The following is a 12,170-nucleotide window of genomic DNA, read 5'->3' on the forward strand; positions in this document are numbered from 1 at the left end:
CTCTCTCTCCCCCTCTCCTCTCCTTTCCTCTCTCTCTCCTTCCTCTCTCTCTCTTCCCCACCCTCCGAAGACTCTCTCCTTCTCCCCCCATTCTGTGTCTGTCTGTCTCTCTCTCTGATTCTGTCTCTCCCTTCTCCTGTTCTTTGCTCTCTCTCCCTTACTGTTTATGTTTCTTTCTTTTCTTTCTCTCTTTCATCTCTCCCTCACCTCTCCTCTCCTTCATTCTCTCTCTGTGTCCCTGTCTCAGTCTCCCCCTACCTCTGCCTTCAATTCTTTCTTTCTGTCTGAAAACCTCTCTGAGCAAAGCAAATGGACTAGTCTATGAAGAGAGCTAAGGAAAGTATGTAGAAGGTCCATCCCTTCCTTTAGGTCCTGAGTCCCCCAAGGGCACTTTCTTGCACTCCAGCCACCAATGAGAAGTTGCTTCAATTAACCCAGCCAGTGGCCTTGGGTTCATTCTTGAAGTCTAGCACCATTCCTCATCAAAAAAATTCTGATAATTTATTCTGTAGGATACTTTGAGGGTTAACAAAGCCCTCTCCTATCAACAACCCTTGAAGGTAGGTCTCCGGAATATTATACCTTTCTCCATTTCACAGATGAGAAAACTGAGGCTCAGAAAGATAAAATTAATTGAATTTGGTCACAGAGCTACTGAATGTGAAGTTCTAGACGCAGGCCTCTTGACTCTGAGTGAAATGGTCTTTCTCTTCCCATAATCACTGAATCGACCTGAAATTTCCCTGGATGTTTTTCCAGTGGCAGCCTCTCCATCCTACCAATCACAATCTCCCCACCCCCTTCATTATAATAAAAGTCCTTTGTCTAACAGCACTCTAAGGTCCCTTCCAGATATAATATTCTATGTTTTTCCTCTTCTTTTCTGTTGGAAGAATAAACAAATAATAAACTTCCCCCCAATTACCTCTAGAATCTAGAACAAATTCCTTTTGTTTGCTATTTAAAGCCCCATCTTTGACCTACCTTTCTGGGCTCATTAACACAAGGAGTCCCAAAAGTCTTAGTGCTGTTCGGTGCTATTAAAGCCTTAGAATGGTACTAAGACTTTTGGGACACCCTGCCTCCCTCCCCTTTACATTCTCTCTAGAGTCTATGCTGTTGTATGGGTTGTACCTGGAAGGTGTGCCATTCCCACCTCTACCTCCCAGAGTCCCTCATGTCTAACATCACCATAAGCTTCACGTTCTATATGAGACCTTTCACTAATCTCCACTCCCGTCCAGTGTCTCCTCCTCGAAAAAGTCATATTTATTTGTATAGATTCTGTATTTATTACGTTATTATTACATTTTCCCAAGGGCAGCCAGTTTGCACAGTGGTTAGAGCACTGGGCTTAGAATTAGGAAGATTCATCTTCCAGAGTTCAAATCCAGTCTTAGCCATTTCCTAGCTGTGTGACCCTTGGGTGAGTCACTTCCCCCTGTTTGCTCCAGTTTCTTCATTTGTAAGATGAGTTGGAGAAGGAAAATGGCCAACCACTTGAGTATCTCTGCCAAAGAAGACCCCCAAAAGGGGTCACAAAGAATCAAATGTGACTGAAACTGCCTGAATCACAAAATTACAGTATCCAGGCTTTGAAGAGCACCCAAGAGAATCTTCAATCCAACCCCTTCATTTGACTAATGAGAAAATGAAGTCACAGAGAGGATGACTTGTTCAGATTCACCAAGGCAATTCAGAAGCCGAAAAGAACCACAACTCAGGTCTTGTGTCCTTCAAATCACAGCTGATAGAACCAGAGCTGGAAGCCTCATTTGGGTCACCCCTCATTTTACAGCTGGGGAAATGGAGTCCCAGAGATGTTATGTAATTTGTTTAAGGTCACAAAGATGGCAAAACTGGGGATCAAAACCAGGTCCAAATCTAACACTTTTTCTACTCTATCCAGCTAAATACTCAGGGGCATTGAGATTACAACCAACCTATGAAAGGGCTCTTAAATAGAGAGTAGCCAAATGCCATGGAAAGAGAGTAGAATCAGAAGACTCAAGTTCAAATCCCAATCATTTCCTAGTTACAGGAACCCCAGGCAAGTTATTTCATCTTTTTTTTTGTTGTTGTTGTTGTTCTCAATTTATGTGTATAAAATGGTACTAAGACTACTTTCCAAGGTAGCTGGGAAATGAAATATGCTTCATAAACTTTATTATTTAAAAAATCCTTACTTTCCATCTTAGTACAATCCTTAGACAGAAGGGTAAAGGCTAGCAAACAGGGTTAAGTGACTTGTCCAGGGTCACATAGCTATAGTGTCTGAGGTCAGATTTGAACCCAGGTTCCTCCTGACTCCAGACCTGGAGTTTATCTACTAGCTGCTTTTGCTTCATAAACTTTAAAGCATGAAAAGAGGAGCTGTTATTAGTAACAGAATAGAATAAGATATAATAATTTCTAGAATAAATTATGAATATAAATTTAAAGAATCACTTGTAGAATAAACAACAAATATAAATTTATAGAATCATTTATAGACTAAATAATATAAATTAATAGAATAATGTATAGAATAAATATAAATTTATAGAATAAGGGTTGTGGGATACTTTAATGAGCTCCCAGATGATCCTCTCAATGGCCCTGGGAAGTAGGTACCATCATTATTCCCATATTACTGACAAGGAAACTGAGGCAGACAGAAGTAGTGACTTGTCCAAGATCTCACTGGGCTAATAAGTATCAAAGGTAGGATTTGAAACTCTCGTCTTTCTGACTTCAAGTCCTGGACCCTCTCCATCACTGAGCCGCTTAGCTGTTACTGGATAGAGTGCTAGACTTGGACTCAGAAGACCCACGTTTGAATTCTGCCTCAGACCCTTACCTTGGCTGTATGACCCTGGATAAACTAATGCATATCTCTGAGCCTCAGCTTTCTCAACTGGCAAATGGCAATAATAATAGCACCTGTCTTCCAGGGTTGCTAGGAAGATGATGTGAGATAACACATGTAAGGCACGTCCGACCTGAAAGAGCCCCCTCGAAGCTGGCTCTTCTCATTATTGCCGTTATTCTACGCTATGCCCTCCCTCGGGGTGGGTCCGAGAAGGAAGGGTCTCGTGGGGTCCTTTCTCCTCTGCTGCTGGCAGCGGGGAGTCCGTGACGGCCCCTCCTCCTCCCCCAAGCACTAAAGCTTTCCTGGGCTTGTGTGCTTGCCAGATGGCTCCTTGCTGTGTGTCAGGAGAGAATAGCTATTAAAAATTCACTGGGTTTAAATTTTTTTTAAGGTTTCAGTAGGCATTTGCCTACCTCTTAAAGAACCCACCAAACTACCACCTATTACACGATTTTAATTGGCCCTAATTAGGAGAAACACCTCCTGGGTCAGCGGGCCTGGTCCCCCGTTGGAGGCAGGAGAGAGTGGGTGGCACAAGGTTGGGTGCCTGGGCTTGTCCCTGCCAGCGGTAGGCACCCTGATGGCAGCTTGGCCCTGGCTCACTCTCCTTCCCTGGGGGAATGAGCCACTAAGCCAGCCCTGAAACAGTGTCTCTGTGGTCTGTCTTCCCCCTAGCCAGATACTGCTCCTCCTTTCCCATCACTTCCCCAGAGAGCTTCCATCCACCTCTGTACACATCGCCATTGATCCCAGGGGTTCAGGAGAACTGATTTTCTTCTCACGAGGGATACTGTTCTGTGTCAGACTCAGGTCACTGGTGTAATGAGCCTAATGCCTCCACAAGAAACACAGCCAGCAAATCCCAGGAATATCAAACCAAGAAAGGTCCTTGACTATGCAGCAGGGTTGGAAGACATCTCTGATCTTCAGGGTCTCTGGGATTCCTTCTCGATCTAATATTCTCTGTTCTACCATAAGGCCCCTCCTAGCTTTGACATTCTCTGTTCTATGATCTCTCCTAGCTCTGACATTCTCTAAGGTCTATCCTCACTCTGACATTCTCTGTTCTAAGGTCCCTCCCAGCTCTGACATTCTCTGTTCTATGATCTCTCCTAGCTCTGACATTCTCTAAGGTCTATCCTCACTCTGACATTCTCTGTTCTAAGGTCCCTCCCAGCTCTGACATTCTCTATTCTAAGGACCTTTCCAGCTCTGATATTCTCTGTTTTAAGGTTCCTTCCAGAACTGACATTCTCTGTTCTAAGGTGCCTTCTAGATCTGACATTCTCTGTTCTAAGGTCCCTTCTAGATCTGACATTCTCTGTTTTAAGCTCCTTCTAAGCTCTAACATTCTCTCTTCTAAGGTCCCTCCCAGCTCTGATATTCTATGTTCTAAGGTTCTCCCCAGTTTTGACATTCTCTATTCTAAGGTCCCTTCTCACTCTGACATTCTCTATTCTAAGGTCCCTCTCAGCTCTAAAATTCTCTGTTTTAGGGTCCCTTCTAGCTCAGACATTCTCTGTTCTAAGGTCTCTCTCAGTTCTGATGTTCTGGGTCCTAAGGTCTTTTTAAATTCTAACATTGATATTCTAAGGTTCCTTCCAGCTGTAACATTCTGTTGCCTCTGGTTCTGTATCTTAATAGTCTAGTCAAACCTCTATCTACTCAATGATCTCTGGCAATTGAGGCCTTCCACACATTTCTGAGTCAGCTTGTCAGCTTTGCAAAGGCTTAATCACAGAAAGATAGACTGTGAAAGCTGGAAAGGGCCGTGGAAATCATATAATCCAGCCCTCGCCTCCTTTAGAGATAAAGAACTTTAGGTCATTTGCTGTGCCTAAGTGTGTGCCCAAAGAGAGTGAGTCGATGAGGCTACTTGGGATGTACGCTCTTTCCACCATATCACACGCTGCCTAGTAGAATGGAAACACCTGGAAGGCAAGAACTAGGACTTGAAAACTCTTTGTACCCGTGTACTTTGGACCTGTAGGAGTTTAATAATCATGAAGTGTGTCAACTGATAAAAACATCTGGTTGGTCCTCTGAAGTGTTTTAAATTCTGGTCCTTCTTAATTAATACAATTTTCTGAATCAATTAAATAAATGAATAATGCTGACTTCTACTTTATCCATTTTTGGAGGGTCCCAGACGAATTAAGGTGATCTAGAGAGCTACTCCTATCCTACCCTATTGGACAGCAGCTCACCAGGAGGGAGGACAATTCACATTTGCAGATCTTAAAAAGGCCAACTTACAAGCAGTAAATGAAATCTTAAGAAAGAAGACATAGTTAAGTGGGGGAAAAAAGGACGGGATAAACATGGCCCCAGAAGGACCAACTGTTTTCTCTGAGGTCAGCTCTATGGGCTCCTCTCCTGCCCTAGATTAAATGGGAAGATATTCCTTTCTAAAAGGGAATTTGGAAGGGATGGAGTGACTGACACCCAGGCTTTCTCAGAGTGAGCTCAGCTTTCTAAGGGCCCTTTCCATCCACCCCTCTGCGTTGCCCTCCTTTGCCACATTCCAGCTCTGTCATCCTGGGAGCAACTCTCTGGAAAACAGAATTCTGCATTGTTATGGGGATCCTGGGGGATTCAGAGCAGGAGTGGAGGGATGTGCAAGGGACAAAAGGAAATTACAGCATCTTGTGTCTGTAATGGAGAAAAGTAACACCACCCATGGATATTCTGTTAGAAATGACAAAAAAAATTTCCAGGTGGTCCCCAAGAGGTTTGAAAACTGCATGGTTTCAGGAGCCTGCATGGTGCTCAGTCTTGCCTGACAGATAGCTATAACCTCATCTCCACTCCACCTCTTGGGCATTACCTTCTTTGTGACTTAAATTTGGAGCAGGAAGGAGCCAGTTTAGTCCCTAAACTTTATAGACAAGGAAACTGAGTCAAAGAGGAGAAATAACTTGTCCAAAGTTACATGAATAATAAGTAGGAGAATCAGCATTTAAATCTAGCTCTTCTGTCCCCCAATGCAGGGCTCACTATTTCATTTTTATTGCTGCCTCTATTTTTTTGGTTTGTTTTAAACCCTTTTCTTCTGTCTTAGCAGCAATTCTAAGACAGAAGAGCAGCAAGGACTGGGCAATTGGGGTTAAGTGACTTGCCCAGGGTCACACGGCTAGGAAGTGTCCGAGGTCAGATTGTTGTTTCCATTTTAATGTTGTTTTTTGTCTTCATTTCATACTTTTGACTACTGTCCCACCATTGAACTCTGTTATCACAAATAAAAATATTTTAGACAAGTCACCACATAAAGTTGTCATTTTATCTGATATCACCATATCTTCAGTGCCCTACTGAGAGAAGGGTCATATAGTCTTTTTCAAGTGAGGATACGGTAAAAGTTATTTCCATTCTCCCTTGCTCCACAACCCCTAACCCCAAATCCATCCCATACCTTCTCTCTGGAGGAAGGGAAGCTAGGTAGCATAGTGGATAGAGTGCCAGGTCTGGGGTCAGGAGAAGCTGGATTCAAATCAGACCTTAGTTATTTCCTAGCTATGTGACCCTGGGCCAGTCACTTAACCACCGCTGCCTAGCCCTTACCACTCTTTGGTCTTAGGTTTGATAGAAGATAAGGTTTAAGAGAGAGAAGAGAAGAGGAGAGGAGAGAGAGAGAGAGAGAGAGAGAGAGACAGAGAGAGAGAGAGAGAGACAGAGAGAGAGAGAGAGAGAGAGAGAGAGAGAGAGAGAGAGAGAGAGAGAGAGAGAGAGAGAGGAAAGGATGTGTTTTGCTTGATTATGCGTATTTTCTTTCTGCACCACCACCCCCTACCCCCGCATCTCCAGTAGTGGGTATGAGGGAGGGAGGGAAAAATCCACTTTTGTTCATTGAAAAAAATAAAATTTAATTGTCAAAGATGTTTGTAGTTTCTTATCTTTTTCTCTGTCTCCTTGCATTCTCCCCAACCCTGCTCTGCTTTTGTGAATTTCAGACTTGAATGTGGGAAGAAGATACTCTGGAAATACCTTCATTTTCCCTTCAGTCCCCCAAGATCCTGTGATTCATTTTTCTCAAATAGACTTTTTCTTGAAAGGGAAATCCAAGCCTTTTCTTTTTCTGGAGGGGAGGAAACTTGGGCCCACGGGGGAAGTGATTTGTCCAAGGTCATAAAGCTAATCAGTAGTAGGGAAGGGATTATAATTCATGTTTAATTCCCAAACAAGGACTCTTTCTTTTCTTCTTCATTTTCTTAAATCATTACCTTCCTAAATCCTTATAATTCATACTGTGTATTAGTTCCAAGGCAGAAGGAGAAGTAAGGCTTAAGCAATGGGGGTTAAATGACTTGTCTAGGGTCAAAGAGCTAGGAAGTGTCTGAGGTCACATTTGAACCTGGAACCTCTCATCTCTAGGTTTGGCTCTCAATCCACTGAGCCACTTAGCTGTGCCACTTTTAATCAGTTAATTAATTAATTTTAAACCCTTATCTTCTGTCATAGAATCTATACTGTGTATTGGTTCCAAGGCAGAAGAGCGGTAAAGGTGGGGTAATGGGAGTTAAGTGACTTGCCCAGGGTCACACAGCTAAGAAGTGTCTAAGGTCAGATTTGAACCTGGGACCTCCCATCTCTAGGTTTGGCTCTCCATTCACTGAGCCCTCAAGCTGCCCTTCAATGTTAAATTTTTAATAAGAAATAGAGGATAAGGGAATTGTCCAAGTTCAGATAGGTTAGGAAGGGAGTTGGGACTGGGACCCAGGTTTCCTAAGTCCAGCTCACTACTTTACAAGAAACACAATGCAAGTCACTTGCCTGAACTCAAATTCAGCACCTATAAACCAAGGACAGAAGCTCAGCTTTGGCCAGCTTCTCTAGTGACCTCCCAAAGTACCAATCTGCAATTTGCAGGATTTCTTTGAAAACCCAGCGACCCCAGGGGGCACCCTTGTTGACCTGGAGGGAGCCATTCAGAAGGGCCACTCGGGAGACCCAGGCAGTCAGGAAACCAAGCCTGACACTGCATTCATTTGCATATTATATTATATTCCAGGCTGTTCTGCTGGAATGGTGGGGAATTAGTAGTCTATGAGCCCTGTGGACCACAGGGGAAGGAAAAAAAGACCCAGAACAAAACAAAAACTGGTCTCAAGGCAGGGTAACCTCCCTACCATATGCTTCATGCCCACATTGATTTCTTCTTCCTCTGAATTCCTATACGCTCACTTATCACCCTCTGCCTAGGACTATAATAATGTGATGTAGTCGAAGGGGCATTTTCATTCATTCATTCATTCATTCAGCATTTATTGAATATCCACTATTTGTCAGGCACTAGGCTAAGGGCTAGGGATACAAAGAGGTGAAAGACAATTTCAGCCCTTAAGGAGTTCCCAATTTGACAAAGGAGCCAACACGTCTACAAATATAGACAAAGCAAGCTATATGTAGGAGAAATGGGAAATAATTAAAAGAGGGGTTAGGCACAGGAGATAGAGAGCCAGGTTTGGAGTCAGGAAGACTCGTCAAATCTGTCTTTAGACACTTACTAGCTGTGTGATCCTGGGAAAGTCATTTTAACCTGTTTGCCTCAGTTTCTTCATTTGTAAAATGAGCCAGAGAAGGAAATGGCAAACCACTCTAGTATCTTTGCTAAGAAAATCCCAGATGGGGTCACAAAGAGCTGGTCATGACTGAAAAGTGACTGAACGCCAAAAATAAAGGAAAGTCTTCCTAGAGAAAGCGAGGTTTTAGCTGGAAATTAAAGGAAGTTCTGAATCCAAACCAGAAAGCATTTATTAAGCTCCTACGTTAGACTAACCACTCTACTAGGTACTGGAGAAACAGAGGGCAAGCAATCTCTTCCCACAAGAAGCTTACATTCTCCTGGGGAAAGGGAAAAATAGGTACACCGATAATCATATAGATAAAAATTTGAGGAGGAAAAAGACATCAAATCCTTTATAGGCTGCAAGGGGGCAGAAGGCAAGTAACATAGTAGAAAAGGCACTGGTTTGGGAATCTAAGGACCTCAGTTCAGATTCTGCCTCTGACCCCTTACTTACTATCAGTGTGACTCTATGCCTCAGTGTCCTGGATTATAAAATGAGGAGATCAGAGCTCCTAGGAAGCAGGGGATGTGTTTTTTTTATCTTTTTTCTGTATCACAGACCTTTAGTACAATGCATGGCATATTGTAAGTGCTTAATAAATGCTTATTTCAGTCGGACTAGACTCAATGATCTCTGGGGTTTCTTTGGTTCTATATCTGTGATCCTATGGAAGTTCCTAGGGAGCAGGGGCTGTTTTTTTTTTTTTTTTACCTTTTTCTGTATCATGACATTTAGTACATCCCATGGCATGTTGTAAGTGCTTAATAAATGCTTGTCTTAGTCAGACTAGACTAAACGATCTCTGGGATCTCTTTCGGTTCTAGATCTGAAATTTTATGAAATCTCTCAGGGCAGAGACTGTATTCTTTTTTCATCTTTGTATTGCTGAAGGCAGTGCTTTGCACACAGTAGGCGCTTAATAGATCTTTATTGAATTTTGAGGAGCTGGATGTGAACTCTAGCTGGCTGACTTAATTCCTGTATGGCCCTTTTCTGGGTTCTTGCTGCTTCAGCTTTAAAACAAGGGGGTTGGACTGTGGGATTTCTAACGTTCTTTTTTGTACAGTGTGCCTTAATCTCCCCCAAATAGCTAGAGAACTCCTTGAGGCCAGGGACCCTGTCTTACACTTCTGTATCTCATGAATCATAACATCTCTGTAGTCATTCCAGGCTGACAAACATTTTCTTCACAACATCTCAGTGGAGTCGAGAATACAGAGGCTCCCGATGGCCTCCAAGATCAAATACAAAATCATCTGTCATTCGAAGCCCTTTATAACCCGGCCCCTTCCTCCCGCTCCAGTCTTTTTACACCTTACTCCCCAGTATGCATTCTTTGATCCAGTAACATGAGCCTCCCGGCTGTTTCACGAACAAGACAGGCCATCTCTGGTTCTGGGTAAAATTTCTGGCTGCCCCCCATTACTGGAAGGATCGCTCTCTCTCCTCTTCTCTGCCTGTCTCTGACTTCCTTTAAGTCCTAATTAAAATCCCACCTGCTATCAGAAGCCTTTCCCAACCTTTTTTAATTCTAGTGCCTTCCTTTGGCTAATTATTTCCCATTTAGCCTGTAGATCGCCTGTTTCTATATTTTGTTGTTTATTGCCTCCCCAATAAGAGTGTAAACTTCTTGAGCGTAAAGCTTTTCCCAATACCGCTTCATTCTAGTGCCTTCCTTCTGTTCGTTCTTTCCTAGTTATCCTACGTATATTTTATTGGGTACGATGTCCCCCATTAGACTGGGAGCTCCTTGAGGGCAGGGACTATCTTTTGCCTTTTTCTCTAACCGCAGAGCTTAGCATTGTGCCTGGCAAGTAGGAAGAGCCTAATCAATGTTTCTTGATTATGTGTACCAGTTTTACAGATGAAGAAACTGAGGCTCCGAGAAAAGAATTAAATGCTAGTGAAGTATGTAAAGTTAAGAAGGACATGAAGCTGGATCCTTTTTGGAAGCTTGGTCTCCTGACACTTGCCCTGCTGTCTCCTGGACTTCTCACAGTGCCAGGCAGCTGGCAGGTACTTAGGGTGGGAAATATTAACATCATTCTTCTGATTATGCTTTCCTTTGTGTACATCCAATCTCTTACAGGTTTGAGAGCTATGCTTTTTTCCTGGCATAAAGAGTTCCAGGCATAAAGAGTTATGGCATCAGTCCTTCTGAATTCAATTCGTCAAATATATTTTTTAATTTCCATATTGTTCATTTTTGTAAGCGAATGATCAACAAATATTTTTTGAGAGCCTACTGTGTTCCCCGGGGAGGGGCATAGCTAAAGTTTATATAAAACATAATCCCTTTACACAATTCTTGGCACACATAGTAAGTGCTTAGGAAATGATTGCAGACTGACTGGAAAATACCACCACCAATAATAATGATAGCTATTATTTCTATAGCCTTTCAAAAAATCCTTCCTTTCTGTCTTAGTAACATCTCTAAGACAGAGGAGCAAGGGCTAAGTAAATGGGGTTAAGTGACTTGCCCAAGGTCACATAGCTAGGAAGTATCAGAACAGATTTGAACCCGAGTTCTTCTGACTCCAGGCCTGGTACTCTATTCACTGTACTACCTACCTAGCTGCCTCTCTATAGCCCTTTAAGGTTTAAAAACACTTCATAAACATTATCTCAATGGATCCTTACCCTAACCATGGGAGGGAGGTGCTATTATTGTCCTCATTTTTACAGGTGAGGAAACTGAGACAGTAAGGTTAAGTGACTTGCCCAAGGTCTCACAGTTATTCAGTGGGGCTGGATTTGAACTTAGGTCTTCCTGTCTTCAGATCCCGCACTCTACCTAGCAGGGCTGTTGTGAAGATCCAATAAAATAATAATAATAATAATAATAATAATAATAATAATAATAATAATAAAGCACTTAGTATTGTGCTTGGCATTTAGTAGGTGCTACATTAATGTTTGCTATTATTGTTGTTGTTATTAATCTCTCCCTTCCCATCGGAGTCTGCAGCAGCTTTAAGATCCCATTGCAGATCACTGAGACTCTCTCTCTCCAGCATCTTGGCTTCCCTAAGCACTTGCCAGAGTGGGTTCTAGATTTGCAGCAGCAGCTGGGGGTAGGATGCGGAGAAGGAAAAGAGGGTGTGGGGAAATAACCCTAGGAACACACAGAGCCAACCAGCTGGGGCTAACTAACCACAGAACTTTTCACCTACCATGTTCTAAATTCTAATAGGGTTGTGCCCCTAGAGGCAACCAAATGCAGCTGGGTTAGAAGAGGCAACATGGATTGCAATCCTATTTTGGACATTCACTAGCTTTATTACCCGAGGCAAATCACTTCATCTCTCTCAGTTCAATTTTCTCTTCTGTCAAGTGAAGAAAACATCTAAGACAATGACCTCATGGGGTTGTCTTCAGTATCCAATGAGATGATGTGTATATAGTGATTAGCAAACTTTAAAGCATTATCTGATTCCCCATTATTATGATTAAATCTTAGTTGCTTTCTCTCCCCCCCTCCATCTCTCTCTCCCTCCTTCTCTCTTTCTTTCCCTCCTCTCTCTTTATTTCCTCTATCTTTCCCTCCTTTTCTCTCTCTCACTCTTGCTCTCTCTCCTTTCCTCTCTCCTGTCTCTTTCTTTCTCTCCTTCTCTCTTTCCTTCCTCTTCCTCTCCTTCTCCTTTTGTCTCTCTTTCCCTCCTTTTTTCTTTCCTTCTCTTTCTCTTTCTTTTTTCTTTCTTCCTTCCTTTCTTCTTCCTTCCTTTCTTTTCTTCTTCCTTCCTTCCTTC

This window comes from Gracilinanus agilis, chromosome 2 (genome assembly GCF_016433145.1).
Source record: "Gracilinanus agilis isolate LMUSP501 chromosome 2, AgileGrace, whole genome shotgun sequence".
In the NCBI taxonomy this organism is placed as follows: domain Eukaryota; kingdom Metazoa; phylum Chordata; class Mammalia; order Didelphimorphia; family Didelphidae; genus Gracilinanus; species Gracilinanus agilis.